Source organism: Falco biarmicus, chromosome 1, assembly GCF_023638135.1.
Source record: "Falco biarmicus isolate bFalBia1 chromosome 1, bFalBia1.pri, whole genome shotgun sequence".
In the NCBI taxonomy this organism is placed as follows: domain Eukaryota; kingdom Metazoa; phylum Chordata; class Aves; order Falconiformes; family Falconidae; genus Falco; species Falco biarmicus.
The window spans coordinates 80,427,430-80,439,898 of NC_079288.1; the positions used below are offsets into that span (position 1 = coordinate 80,427,430).

Genomic DNA, 12,469 nt, shown 5'->3' on the forward strand with positions numbered 1-12,469 from the left:
ATTTGTATTACTTATAATGTAAGAATATGGTTTTCTTTTATTCAGAAGCCACCAGTTCAGACTAGTTGAACAAAAGAAATAATTTTTAAGAAAGGTTTCCTTCCGCTTTAGCTGACCTACTGGGACACCCAAGTGCTACTGCAGATCTGCCAGAGTTCAGATTTTGAGTCTGTATTCCATGTTCATTCATTTGAAAGTCAATTTTGCAATATTTCTGTCTTCTGTTCTGAAGGGGCTCAATAGCTATTCTGTGACTTTGGTCAGGTTAGACCGATCTACTTACGCATTCTAGTGATATTTTTAAATATTAACAGTCACCAGTTTATAGAAAATCTGTTGAATTTACATTTACAAATATATTGGCTGCAATGTACTTCACCCAAGCGATGCTGTGGCCCAGCAGAACTTGATACTGGGGAAGGACAAAGTAGAGTACTACTGCTGATGTGCACTGAGCAGAAGAGAAAGGCTTCCAAATTCTACTAGGCACCAAAACTTTACAAGTGGAAGCCACTCAGGAGAGATGCCAAGACAGGCAGTGCCCTTGTTTTGTTCCACCTCTCTTCCAAATGGGCACCTCTTTTACGGGCTGCATCCCCTGGCTCCCAGCCCCTGCTGTGATGTGGGACTGGCAAACTGCTGTGCACCTGTTCCAGAGGGATCAGCCACCAGTGACAGCCCATACCCAGAATTTCCTCCACAGATGCTAGTACCCTTCAACAAGTGAGTCAGAACCATTTGACTTGGAGCTTTTTATAGTTGTTGAGGGTAGTGATAATCATCCTAATAAAGTCTAGCTCTTAATCTCTCATACTTAATGTTTTACCATTGGCTGAAGAAGAAGATACCATGCTGCTCTTCACTCCCATCCCTATCTGCTTTACCAGCATAGCAAAACACTGCTAAGCTTTTAGGGTCATCTGTCATTACATTGGAAAGCGAGTGTTGTCTGGTGGATAAGATACCGGGCGAAGTCCAGAATTGACTCCACTAATGAATTCACCATTGGGAAATCTAAGACTATATTACTTCCTCTCCTGTTTTGATTTTCCTACTGATAAATACATTCATTTGAGAATTCCATAAACAGCTCATGCTGAAAGTCAAACATGCTAGGATTGGTTTGCAGAACTGGGCTTTATATTAAGTTTTCTAGTCCCAAGAAACAAATACTGTATTCGTATATGTTTATATGCACCACATATGATTATGGTGCTAATTGATTATAAAAATAATACGCACTGGGGTTTTTTTGTCCACCGCTTACAAGCCTTTATGTAATTCTAGTAGAAAACAGATTTTGATATAATTTATTTTATTACTCTTGAAAACTGTGTCGATATAGCTGAGTGAATAAATGTCCTAAATTTAATTCCACCCAAGTCCCCTCTCCTTTTTCCCCCTAATACATAAAAAGAATGAGGCACTTCCTGCTAACCCTAAGCAGAAATTTAGTTCCTGGTATATCCACTCAAATGTATTCAGGAAGGAAGGAATACTCTTTCTGAGGCTGTAGTGCTTTTACAGTGGCTGCAGTAGCTGTAGCTCAGACTGTCCATAAGTGAAAAATACTGGAGGAGTTGTGTAATGTTTGGTCTTTGGGAGTAATAAGGAACAGGCTCGTTCATAGGTGAGAATAATATGCTTGGGCTAGCATTGTGCAATACAGCGAAGCAGACAAATGTTCCTGCACAGAGGAGACTACCATCTGCTAGAATTAAACAAAGCATTCATACCAGCCACAAAATGTACTGAATAAAAAGATTTTTTTCTAAAATAAAACCCTCCCATTTTCTGGCTAGGACACATAAAGATTGATTAGGTACCACTTTTAAGAGGTGGATTTTGTCAAAGAGGAGGATGTTTAGTGCTGTAGAGAAAGAAGGATTTGCAGAGAAGGGTGATAAGATAAAGATTTGTCCAACATAGGACTGGGAAGTGGCTAAGTAGGAACTGTGAGCTGAGTGTGTGGGAGGGAAGGAGGCAAGCATTCATTTCACCCAAGACGAAGAACAGGAAAAAGGCACGGGGTGCAGGACAGATTTCTGTCTCTTAGTCCACTTAAAATTAAATGACCTGTTGATTTAAATTCTGGAAGGTATTAAAACTGTGTTCATTAGGCTTTTAATATAAGTTTATCAACCAGTTTGTTGTGAACAGTTTGTATCTGTCCCCTCTTCTAATTGCTGTCTTTACCTCATCAAAAAATCCAGGAAGTGACAACCAACCTGATACACCTTTCAGTTCCGTAAGATTCTGCTTGATTTAGATCCAGCTCCTTTGCTTAAAGACATCAAGTATCATTTTTAAGCAGCACACCGTAGGGCTTCTCTAGCTTCACCTGCTAGTGGTCAGAGACAGGTCGAACACACCCTCACACTGTTGATAAGCCTTCCCCTGGCCCCCATGACAAGCGGATGTTAGGACAGAATAGCAGAATAGATTATACTGCTGGTGCCGGAGGAAAACAGAGCTGCCTGGTAAAGCAGTCCTTTGTGTGGTGTATTAGGAATCAAGCTCTGGCCCTGTTTTGCCATAAATTAGCTGATTTAATAAGCATTTCCTGCAACTTTTAGTAAACAGATTGGTTCATGCTTTAACTTATTACCGTGCTCTTATCTTTGCTATAAAAATGTATATAATCAAGAGGTTTCTGAGTGACAGAGTGGAATTGTGAAAACATCCGCATAATGTTTTTCCACTTGCTTTCAGCCTCGTTCTTGGATTTGCTGGCTGAGACAATGTTTGGAGTAAAGTCACATGATCAATCTGCATTTTCTTGCAGTCTTCCTGAGCTGTTGCACCACTCTTTTTCATGTTAGGTATTCTGTTGATCTATAGATCTAAGCTCCTTCTTTTAAGGGTAATAAATCAAAATTATACAGTGTTTAGGATTTCAGTCAGAGAGATTATGTCAGAATTAGAACATTCCTGAGTGAAGGTCACATAAATCAATCCTTCAGTTATTCCATTTTCAGTTTCATTGTAATGAACTGTACCCTGCTTGCAGTGTAAAAGCTTATGGCGCTAGAATACTGATAAGATGATATTGGATTCAGAGTACATTTTCCACTATTGGATGAAATCTGCAATGCGATATATGACGTATATGCAAGGGTCTGTGTTGAAAAGCCTTGAAATTGCCAAATTATAACATTCTAGGGATGAGGTTGGTTTGCAAAATCATTGAATCATCTTTACTGCAGAAAGAATTTTAAAGGACAAAGTAATGACAGAGGTCTTGTAGTAGAAATGTAAAAGGAAAACATATCACTCTTTTAAAGCTATGATATTAAACAAGTTAATGGTATATTGTTGTGCATTCTTAACACTGGGCTGTAATTTTTACCTGGGTAGTAATGCCTAACAATTAACATAACTTTTCATACTTACAATACTTGACAAGTGATGTTGCTCATAATAACATAACATAGCTAAGTAGCCGCCTTAATTGCTTGTGAAATTGTAACACTGAGAAGTGAGGAACTTGGGACTGGGATCAGACTGGTGGGATTTGGTGTATGCTGCTGATTATTCACGTTGTCGTCTAAATCCCCTGATCATTCACACATACAACCTATAAATACTTCCTAATGTGTATATTGAACCTGTGCTCGACAGACAGTATAAAGCAAATAGTACTCTTTGAACACACTCCTACTCACTTTGCCCCAGGGAAATAACTAAATAGTACCTGTATTTATTTATTTACTATACGCAGCCCTTTGCTGACATGCCATTATACCAGGGCCTGCATATTCCAGCCGATTTGATAACTCTCCTTTCACTGACACTGCTCTTCCCACCAGCTTGCCCTGGGTTAGACATACCTAGTTACCACTCAACCTTGATTTGCATGTGGCTTACTCCAGTTTCTGTGCACCCCTGCCCTGTGCAGCGGTGCAGCTGGAGGCCGCAGGGAGGAGGAGGAGCTCTCCAGGGTTCTGCTCAACCTGAGGTGCAAGGATTTGGGGAGAAATTCCTCAGATCTGCCCTTCCATCCATCCAGCTTGAATCAGCTTGCAGAAATGAGGACACGCCCAACGGCTGTAGAGGGCAAGTAGTGCATCAAACTGGTAAAGGCTCTCCACTGCAAGGTTAAAGATGGAAACAGGAATTCTGGCAACCCTCTATCTACCTGCCTGCATCATGATGCTCTGAGTAGTGCCCTGAATGTGGAGCTTGCAGTCCTCCATGTTGTGTTTCTGGAGGGCTAGTTGGCTGGTGGAGGTGGGAACAATCGTTGCACTGAAAGAGACAGTTGAGGAGCAGGTGGCAGAGTTTCAGGAGCAACAGTGAAGTCGTGAGCTCACCAGAAGTGGGCCTTCAGCTGATGGATTCAGTTTCTGAGGGTCCATTCAGGAATGATCTCATGGTTCTGGTAACTGGAGGGTAGTCCTGAAGCAAGGTGGAACGTAGTTTTTAAATAAAATTTTAAAGAGGAATTTTTAAGGGGGTGACTTAAACACTATCCTTCTGGTTGTCCTGGAAGTCTAACAGCATCACCTTTTTAGTGGCAGCTTCAGCTGGGACATTTGAAAGACTCAGCTTCTCCTTGCAACCTGATAGATTGACCTTCACTTGGGCTACGCAATCAGAGAAAACATTTGCAGAGTTTTTACACGGCACTGAGCCTGCTGTTCCGGAGTGTAAGAACTGAGGGATGACAAGCTTAAGACAAAGCACAAGGACCACAAAGGCCAGTGATGATAACCATGTGAAAAACAGAGGAACCGGAAGGAATGAGGGAGAAGGGGGTACAATAAGAAGTGCACTGGGATATTATGCAGCTCTTCAGGAAAGAATCACAGATGTTAAGCAGCTCATTAGGGAGGAACAAATCTCTCCAAATCATAATACCATACCTGGACAACTACAGTGTGAATGTGAGCGTGAGTACATAAGCATGGGTTGTGTGTGCCTCTGCAGTGGGGAGGCTTGAAGACAGGTTTGCCACAAGCACACATGTACATGAGCTGAGACACAGCAATATACAAGTAACCTTGGTGACAGAGGCAAGACTGAAACATGCAAATTCATAGCTCCCAGCTCTGTGCTCAGACCACTAGACTACCTTCTGTGTTTCTTTATCAGCAGCGATGAAATGCAACAGTCACTGCTGCAGGCAGAGTAGGCTAATGGCAGCAACACGCTATGCTTGCCCTATTTCTCATACTCTTTTCCCAAGTACTCGTTTCTGACTATGACCAGAGACTGGATAAAGGTACTCACAAGCCTTTGGTTTAGCCCAGTGCAGTTGTTCTAGTTTGCGTAATGCCAAATGAAGCCCTCATCCAACCTAAATAAAGAATAGGATGTGGCACTGTAAGTTTGTTTATAGTATCTTAATAAATTTTAGAACAAATGTACTCCATTTGGAAGCAAAAGAACATTTTCTTACTGTCAGCTCTACAAGCTGGTTTTGAAAGCTGATAGTCACTAGATTTCTTGTTCAGTACATTAATGCAAATAAAGCTCTGGAGAAAAAATCCGTGTATTTCTTCTGCAGTACCTTCTCCCTGCCTCCACATCCTGTCTCAGCACTGTCTGCAATTCTTACCTTCAGCAGGTTTATGAAATGTCTCAGCTGAATAAAAATATGTTGCTACTGATATAGGAGAAGGATTGGAATTCATTTCATCTTTATTACAGTGAAATGAAATTAGTTATGTTGACATCTCAGTTATAAAGGGAGAAAAAGCGACAATATTTTTTTACCCACGTAAGTGAAATAACTCTGTTGATAAGCCTGATATGCTATATAGGAAAACTATTTTTGTATGATGCCATTTCACAAAATAATGTAAATATATGGATTGCATAGGTGTTAGTAGGAGCAGAAGTTGCTCAGAACAAATAATCCGTGAACTTACTTTGTTTCAGTTAAATTCCAGTTTATCTTCATTTCATTCATTCTTCTTGTGATACTTAAGTTTGCCATACTCTCTTGGGATTCTAATTAGTGAGGAACATTTGAGGAACAGCACTACCATAGTGAATTGAACAAAAGATCAGTGCCTCAAGGAACCTGGAAAATACTTGGACTAGAGCAAAATATCTTTCCTGTTGGTTTATTTAGATAAATCAAAGTTTTAAATAGAAAGGTAATAGGTAATGATTAATATGAAGCCTGCTACCACTTGAGAAATGTATTATTTTGAAAGCCTGACCTAAAAATTTCTTTCAACCAGACCTGTCATTTTTCATTTGGGCAATATTGGCTTGTTCATCTTGTTTTTTGAAATGTGCTTAACCAGACAAAAAAATTAGAGTAGTCAGAGAAAGGAAACACCTTTGTGATTCATCTCTAATACATTTCCATTAATCTCAATGGAGTAACAGTAATAGTATCTAGCCTGTACACTCTGCAAAGGAGAGAAATGTGGTTCTGTAGACAAAAGGCATGGTCTGGTTAAATCAATTTCAATAGCATCTTGTCTCGACATATTTGAGAGCACTATCTTTCTCAATTAATGTCAGCTTTGCTCTGGGAATACTCTTTGGTAGTTAACTGTTGCTGTTAGAGAACTAACTTTAGATATAACACAGCTGGCTTATGTATTTTGCTGTTAATATGTTTGGTAATGGAACAACAAATGCAAAGTGAACAAACTACTAAGCAGAATGCAGATGATTTTCCACCCAAATAAATCAACTTTGAGGATAAGAAAACCCAATTGTAAATTTCTTTTGACTGACCCCAGATAGGAAAAGTGAATTACAAACCTCAGGAACCCATTTAAGGTAGGTCTTAGGGGTTTCTTTTTCCCAGATTTCAAAGTCTGCATTGTACGGGGGGTTGCACACGTGCCTCTGTTGAAACACCACCAATCTCTGGATTATTTCATTTAAAATTCATTCTTGGGCAGCTTCTTTATTTTCATTTCCACTTACATCAAAGTCAAATAGAAAACCTTCAAACAGCCCGACTCCTCACAGAGCACAAGGATGGGGGAAGAGCAGACATGGTGCTTTAGAGGTATCAAGAAAACACTGAATGTATTTGTGAGAAATATCAGAGGGGAAAGAAGAAGAAATCAAACTGAAGAAAGAAGATAATGGAAAGCAAGTGCAAGGCAAATTTTTAATGCATGCCACTTCATGGCTTTCATGGGTAACTACCCGCTAGAGGGAGACACACTGTAATGTGTTGCCAGGTGGATTATGGCAGAAGTTGGACTTTACAATGAAGTCCAAAGAAGCAGCACTGTGGTAAGAAAACCAGAGAAGATACAAGTTCCCTATCCTGGTAGAGTTTCATGCTGCAAAGTTCTGTTTAAGATACCAACGGGACTTAAATTCTTTCCCCTTCCGACCTGGGTTTCATTACGCTTTTATTCAAAAAATCCCCACCTCTGCTAACCTCTTTGTTCTTCTGTTGGTGACAGCAGCACCTGGAGATGTAAGGATGGCAGAAACAGTGTGGTGTCTGTCTAGGACTAACTGAATTGCCATAGCCCCCCAGCATGGGGTGAGCCATGCACGCCTCAGTCAAGTGCCTTGAGACCCACCAATGGTGACCCTTCAGTCTACCTCAGACACCTCCCTGGTTCCAACTTAGGACTTGCATCCTATGGTTTTCATTAGCTGCCCATGGGTAATCATTTATGGTTTCTTATTCTCACCTCTATTTATGCAGAATGGATAAGGCTTTTAAAATTCAAAGCAGGCTCAGGCATGTCCTTTCCTCAAGGGAAACCAAGAAGGGAAATAGTAATGGATGCTTATCATAGGAAAGGCAGCTCTTACCCACCTGTGTCATTCCTGCTTCTGAAAATCAGTAGTTTAGGGACTTTCTAACTTCCAAACCAGACATTGCATCTAGATGAGCGTGTGTCAGAGACTTAACTAAGCCTAGCTCCTTTGAATTTGTCTATTTTCTTTTTGAACCTATTTATTTATATTTTGGGACTTTAGAACATCCTGTAGCAATGAGATCATATCAAAACATATTTCCTTCTGTTCTTTTTTAAACCCTGATTCCAGAAAAAATGATTGAATTAATATGGTATTATAAGCAGTGATAATTACCATTTTCTAGTCACTTTCCTCCCACCTTCATTATTTCCCAGACCTCTGTCTATTCCCTTCCTGTTGCAGTACAGAATGCAAGCCCCAGTCTGGCTCCTGTTTATAGTAGGATTTTTGATTGATATAAAGGCTTTTCAGAGTCAAGCTATTAGGAATGACAAGTCTTCTCTTAACTCTAACCTTGCCTCTGCGTAAGAACTTTTGGACAAATAAGAACATAATACAAAATCAGAAAAGATGCATAATTATTTCCATACAGGAAGTTTGCAGTTGATAGTTCGGTGTCACAGACAGAAATGACTAGTCTAACGTGCTGTGAACTAAGTTGGAGCCAAAACAATTATCTAATGCCTGTGAACCTTCAGGGTCAACTATACTCTCTGCTACCATGTGTAATGCCAGAAAAGTTCTCCGACAAACACCAGCCATCAAAAACACCTCTTCCTCGCAAACTCCATGTCACTAGTTTCCAAAGTGGCCTGCGCCTATATTCCACTCCCCTTCAAATTCCTTCAGAAATAGTACCGGGGTTCTGGGCACTACTGGTTTGTCAGCCCTGATTTAAGGATTACCAAAACCAGCATGGCTGCCTTTGTCAGTACCCTGATACGATCCTCAACACAAACCAGGTTAAGGTAAATATTAGTGTATTTGCAAAAAATCCAAATATAAGCAACACCTTTGCATTGCTTATCCAAAGCAATACACAGAAATGAAAAGAAATACGGTACACAGGACATTTGCAGACCTAGAAGAGCAGCTGGCAGTGCTCTGTAAGAAAACTAGGCACAGGTGCTGGGATTGAGCCCAGGGCCCTGATTCCCAGCTGGCACGCTGAAAGAGGCTTCCCACTCAGGGAGAGTTAGATGTCTGTTCCTTGGGAGGAGAGGCCTCGGAAAGGGGAGGAGGTTGCTCCCTTGGCACAACAGGAGAGCACTGCTGGCTGAGCCAAAGGGGAGTGGAGTCTTTTTCTTGATATCTGTTGGGTGTATTTCCTCTATCTGCTGTTGGATTAGTGATTAAAAAAAGAAAATTATTGATATAAGTAGTATTGGAATGAGTGTGGGGTTGTCACCCTGACTGATGAGCAGTCTGGATGGCTTACTTTTACCTGTTGCTCAGATTAGTCCCAATGAGTTCCTCTCGCTCTAGCCAGCTGATGAACCGCTACATATTTGCAACCCCCAGCTGAGGCTTTGGTTTGTACACAAAGTTCCTTCTTGCTTTCTGAGGAGAACACCTAGTTTGGGGGGCTTTACTTCCCCCGGACACTGATCAAATCCAATGGTAAAGCTCTTTTATGTCAACTTTTTATTTTCTTATATGTACATATAACTTGCTAGCTACAGTTTCTACACTCATGTAACCAGAATTAAAACATGTAACGGATTACTGAGAAAATAATTAATCACTTTAAGGTACCAGGACGTTTAGGGGTGAATGCCTCTTAAGTCTGTCTCTAGGAGATACTATAATAGTAATAAAGTGAATGGAGGCCTAAGACAGGCAGGAGAGAGATTGCTGATTACATGGGAAAGCTCAGACAAAGCATCTTCTGTTTCTGATGCCTGAAGTTCAGCTGCCTATGAAAAAGGCAGGATACTGGCAAAGCACCGTTGGGATGTACTTGTGCTGATGGCTTTCTATTACTTTGCTATAGCTTCACATCACATTTTACCAGGCTATTTCACCTCAAGATTCTCATATACCTACAAATCAGTCCAAACCAAGTGCTGTCAACAGAGCTGCTGCTTCACTTGCTTTGGAGGCTGTTGTTCTTTCTGTGTCACAAGAACAAAGTTAATAGTGTTAATTTTTAGCCCTTTCCAACACTTTTATGGTTTTATCTGGCAAGCACCAGGATTTATTTTTACAAATACACAACTGCACTTGTTTCTTTAGCACTCTGTGTCTGCGAATCTCACTGATAGCAAAGGGATATGGCATGCATATGCATGTGTAGGATTGGGGCCCAACAGCATAGGTCCTGCTGAGGTCAAGGCACAGACATCCATACAAACACTGATTGGAAAATTTACAGTATAGAGGATGGTTGTAGAAAGGGAAAGCGCACTGACCATTCCAAAGGAACCAACTCCTTTTTCAAATCTCTTAATCTGCTTTTCATTATCTCTGTGGGGAGGCCTCTTGAGAAAAGCAGCTCTTTGACTTGAATAAAGGAGGGGCTGTGGGCTTGCATGCTGGAATGGGCAGGTCATTGTACAGCAGCATGGAAGATGGGAGTGTTAGTCAGGTCAAGGAGAACAGGATAAAAAAGTGTGAGATCTGTGTTACAGGCTTGGTCTGGATTATGTAAGGTAGAAAGTTTAAAGCTGAAAGGTAAACAAGAGAGAGCAATTCAAAGGTTAGAAAGGCATATTCCGGTAGGGTCATTCAGGAGGATTGTTAGGGAAAAATATGGGCCAGGACTGATAAGATCATCAGCACAACCAGCAAGAAAGAGGTAACAACAGCTGATGCCCAAAAGGGCTGAATTCTGCACAGGAATTTTAAGCATCAGGCTTCAGCAAATCAACCTATCCATCTTCAGTATCTTATTTATTCTTTTAACAGAAATGCTTAGTTCTGTTTCCCTCCTTGGAGGCAGACAAAGCCTGAATATGCCTGGGGACAACAGAACTACATAGCATTTTGCCTGCTACCAAGTCATACAGCTGTATCCACACACTGGCTTTAATCCTCTCCCCTCTAGACCACTGCTTATCACAAGCAGCCTCACCCTTCCCAAATTGCTAAAGAATTTAAATGGCCCTTGGAAATAGCCCGTTTCTCTCCCTTTTAGAATAGAAAGGTAAAAATTCTCCGAAAATGGTGTGCTGACCTTCTGCTGTTTCTTTAATGGACTCAAACCGAAAGGTATCTCTGCAGGGACCTCCTATTTTTCCAACACTCCTATACTACTGGCTGACTTCACCAGGAATTTGGAGATATGTGAGGAGTGCAGGATCAGGTCTACACAATCCAGGGTGGGGTGGGGGGAGGGCTTCCCTGGTCACAGTCTGTTCTTGTCTTGCTTCTTGGAGGGTTTATAAAAGCAGAGGTGGCAGTTTTAGGGCTTTTATTGACAGTAACACAACATTTGGTGTTTTCTTAAAGACCTAACTCTGAGAAGCAGATGATGGCATAAGATTGTCAGTTTTCTGTGTTTCTAATTGCAGACAGGAACTTGCAAATTTTACAGACTCACCCCCCCCAAAAAAAAAAACCAAACCAAAAAAACCAAAACAACCCACACCAAAAAAAAAAAAACAACCAGGAGGCAAAGAATAAATACACTTTTGTAAAGCCTGTCATTCATAAAATCAAATTTGACACATTTGGAGGCATAACAGGTTATCTTTAAATACAGGGCTGGTAATTTTGCAGCAAAATCTCAGACCCCCTCATATCAGCTGGAACTAACAGGTGCATTTTTAATGATAGACTTCCTTTTGTCCTTCTTTATCCCCCCTCTGTTTTTCTCAAGGTCTAAATCAGTTTACTCGTTACAGCTACGTTCTTTCCTTTTTGCTACATGTATTGCCTGAACACTGCCTGCCCTCCCTCTTCTGCTTGATCCCGTCTTGGCCAGAACCTTCTAGCTTTTTCCCCATGTCCTCCTCCAGTCCTGTAGACAGCAGCGCCCCAAAACACTGCTTTGTGCACTGATTGTGCATCTTTTCCGCCTGTTTGTTTCACGTAAGCTCCATCTGCTGGTTAACACTAGAATCCGTGTGATTTTCACTACGAACTGCAAATGCTACTTTTTCCTCAATTTGAAAAGATTTTCAAAATTACGTTTGTATTCTCTCAGCTGTGTTCTCCTTGTCTGCCTGCATGTCGAATTTCATTAATGACAATCTAATACATTATTTTGTATTGCTAATTTGGGTCAAGCCTATGCAATCTTGTAAAATACTGCTTTCTGACTAGAATTTGAGCAAGTAATTATCCTTGGATCAGGAATGACTGTTTACAGCACGTTATTACTGTCAAGGAAATCTCTGAGTAGCTTTTCACTGCATTGTTTGAAAAGGCACCCAAGGCAGATTGTTTCTGTGCTGTTGCTAATGTGAAGCCACTGCCGCTTGATTTTGGCACATTACAGACAGCAGTGAACTTGTGACCTGGACGTACATACAGAGCAAGTCTGTAATCCAGTGACCACTTGAACTTTTACCTTTGGGCTCTAACATTTACAGAGCAACAGGCTTTAGTATCTCACAAGTCTCTCCTCAAAAATCTGTGATGGTGAATGGGAGTATTTTTTAAAGAACTAATAATCTGTTGGTTTTCTCCCTTGGGTGGGAACTTAATGCAAGTTGCTACACAGTAATGTCTTTTTTTTTTTTTTTTCCTTTCTTCAGAGTTACGCTGAACAGTGGTGAATAAAGATGAGGTTAATCCCATATTGTTAAATCTATTCAAGGAGATAACC

General features: G+C 40.8%; 1 protein-coding gene across 3 annotated transcripts in view; it reads right to left on the reverse strand.

The window, feature by feature from the left end:
- NSD2 (nuclear receptor binding SET domain protein 2) overlaps positions 1 to 12,469 on the reverse strand; it is a 102,469-nt gene that overhangs the window by 86,017 nt on the left and 3,983 nt on the right. The window lies entirely within an intron of this gene.